Source organism: Aulostomus chinensis, unplaced genomic scaffold (assembly GCF_037954235.1).
Source record: "Aulostomus chinensis isolate RoL2024-O1b breed Wild unplaced genomic scaffold, RoL_Achi_v1.0 HiC_scaffold_155, whole genome shotgun sequence".
In the NCBI taxonomy this organism is placed as follows: Eukaryota; Metazoa; Chordata; class Actinopteri; order Syngnathiformes; family Aulostomidae; genus Aulostomus; species Aulostomus chinensis.
In genome coordinates this window covers 1-2,500 of record NW_028234297.1, presented here as the reverse complement: position 1 = coordinate 2,500, position 2,500 = coordinate 1, and positions in this window count along the sequence as shown.

The window sequence follows — 2,500 nt, the reverse complement described above, 5'->3', positions numbered from 1 at the left end:
GAGATGGAGACCTCCAGGGCCCGGAACCAGGGCCAGGGGGAGACGGAGACCTCCAGGGCCCGGAACCAGGGCCAGGGGGAGATGGAGACCTCCAGGGCCAGGGCCAGGGCCAGGGGGAGATGGAGACCTCCAGGGCCCGGAACCAGGGCCAGGGCCAGGGCCAGGGGGAGATGGAGACCTCCAGGGCCCGGAACCAGGGCCAGGGGGAGACGGAGACCTCCAGGGCCCGGAACCAGGGCCAGGGGGAGATGGAGACCTCCAGGGCCCGGAACAGGGGCCAGGGGGAGATGGAGACCTCCAGGGCCCGGAACAGGGGCCAGGGGGAGATGGAGACCTCCAGGGCCCGGAACCAGGGCCAGGGTCAGGAGAGAATGGGGTATCACGGGACAGCGTCTTCATTTATGGCGCGTTCGCTCGCGCTCTCTCTCTCTCTCTCTCTCTCTCTCTCTCTCTCTCTCTCTCTCTCTCTCTCTCTCTCTCTCTTTCTTTCTGTGTCTCTTTCTCTCTCTCTCTCGTAAATTCTGGATAAAATTGCAGCAGCACACACTGTGTCACAGGGCAGCACTTTGCCGGAATAATGATGATGATGATGATGATGATGATGATGATGATGATGATGATGAATAATGATCATAATAATAATAATAATAATAATAATAATAATAATAATAATAATAATAATAATAATAATAATAATAAAAACCATTAAAAACAATAATAAAAAATCAAATCAAATCAAATCAAATAAATAGAGAGTCAGCCACCCTCTTCTCCAGACCCGTGCAGAGCACGGGAGGCACGGGGAGAGAGGCAGGGACCAGTGCCCGGGGCACGGGACCTCGGCCGGAGCACCAGGATCCTGGGAGCTCGGCCGGAGTACCAGGGGCAGGGGAGCTCCGCTGGAGTACCAGGGGCACGGGAGTGAATATTCGACAGAGTCCACACGGGGGAGGAATTAATATTGGGGTACCAGGGGCACGGGAGCTCCGCTGGAGTACCAGGGGCACGGGAGTGAATATCCGACAGAGTCCCCACAGGAGAGGAATTAACATTGGAGTACCAGGGGCATGGGAGTGAAAATTCGACAGAGTCCACACGGGGGAGGAATTAATATTGGGGTACCAGGGGCACGGGAGCTCTGCTGGAGTACCAGGGGCAGGGGAGCTCCGCTGGAGTACCAGGGGCACGGGAGCTCCGCTGGAGTACCAGGGGCAGGGGAGCTCCGCTGGAGTACCAGGGGCACGGGAGCTCCGCTGGAGTACCAGGGGCAGGGGAGCTCCGCTGGAGTACCAGGGGCACGGGAGCTCCGCTGGAGTACCAGGGGCACGGGAGCTCCGCTGGAGTACCAGGGGCAGGGGAGCTCCGCTGGAGTACCAGGGGCAGGGGAGCTCCGCTGGAGTACCAGGGGCACGGGAGCTCCGCTGGAGTACCAGGGGCAGGGGAGCTCCGCTGGAGTACCAGGGGCACGGGAGCTCCGCTGGAGTACCAGGGGCAGGGGAGCTCCGCTGGAGTACCAGGGGCAGGGGAGCTCCGCTGGAGTACCAGGGGCAGGGGAGTGAAAATCCGACAGAGTCCACACAGGGGAGGAATTAACATTGGAGTACCAGGGGCACGGGAGCTCCGCTGGAGTACCAGGGGCACGGGAGTGAAAATCCGACAGAGTCCACACAGGGGAGGAATTAACATTGGAGTACCAGGGGCACGGGAGCTCCGCTGGAGTACCAGGGGCACGGGAGTGAAAATCCGACAGAGTCCACACAGGGGAGGAATTAACATTGGAGTACCAGGGGCACGGGAGCTCCGATGGAGTACCAGGGGCAGCAAATTTCAACGAGGGATCTAACAGCAGTGAAACTGTCGTCCTCCCCCGCTCCCCTTATCTCCCTCCTTATTTCGCAATTGACAACACTGCACAGAATGGTCGTGTCACGATTATAGGAAACAGGTTTTCAAGTGCCCCCCCCCCCCCCCCCCCCCCCACCCCAACCTCCAGCGACTGTTTCCAGTGATCGAGTGGCTCCCGTGACCCACCATCGGAGGGCCCCTGCCGGACACGGTTGTCCCGCACAGCCCGCTGTCTCCGGGCAGACGGTTCCTCCGGCCACTGTGGGTTCGAACTCTAAGTCGGCTGCGGGTTTGACGGACCAGCCCAGCGGTCCTTTCCTCCCGTTATAGCCGGACGCAGTCTAACGAGACCAAGTTGTCCCGTCCGTCCCAGGTGTCTTACCACGGAGCCCTCCGCCGCGTCCCCCCCCCCCCCCCCCCCCCCGGGTCTCCCTTTGGAGCTCGTGCGGGAGAAGGGGGAGGGCAAGTGCGGAGGGGCTGCAGCTCTCTCCGGCAAACACCATGTTTCTCCAGACCTATGTCTGCATTTCGGCAAAGGCAGGGGGGGGTTGCTGAGGGAGAGATATCTTCCCCCTCCCCTGGCTGTTGTTGTCGTTGTCGTCGGGGATTCCCCTATCCCCAGGACCTCCATGCAGCTTAGCCATCCCGAGCGCAC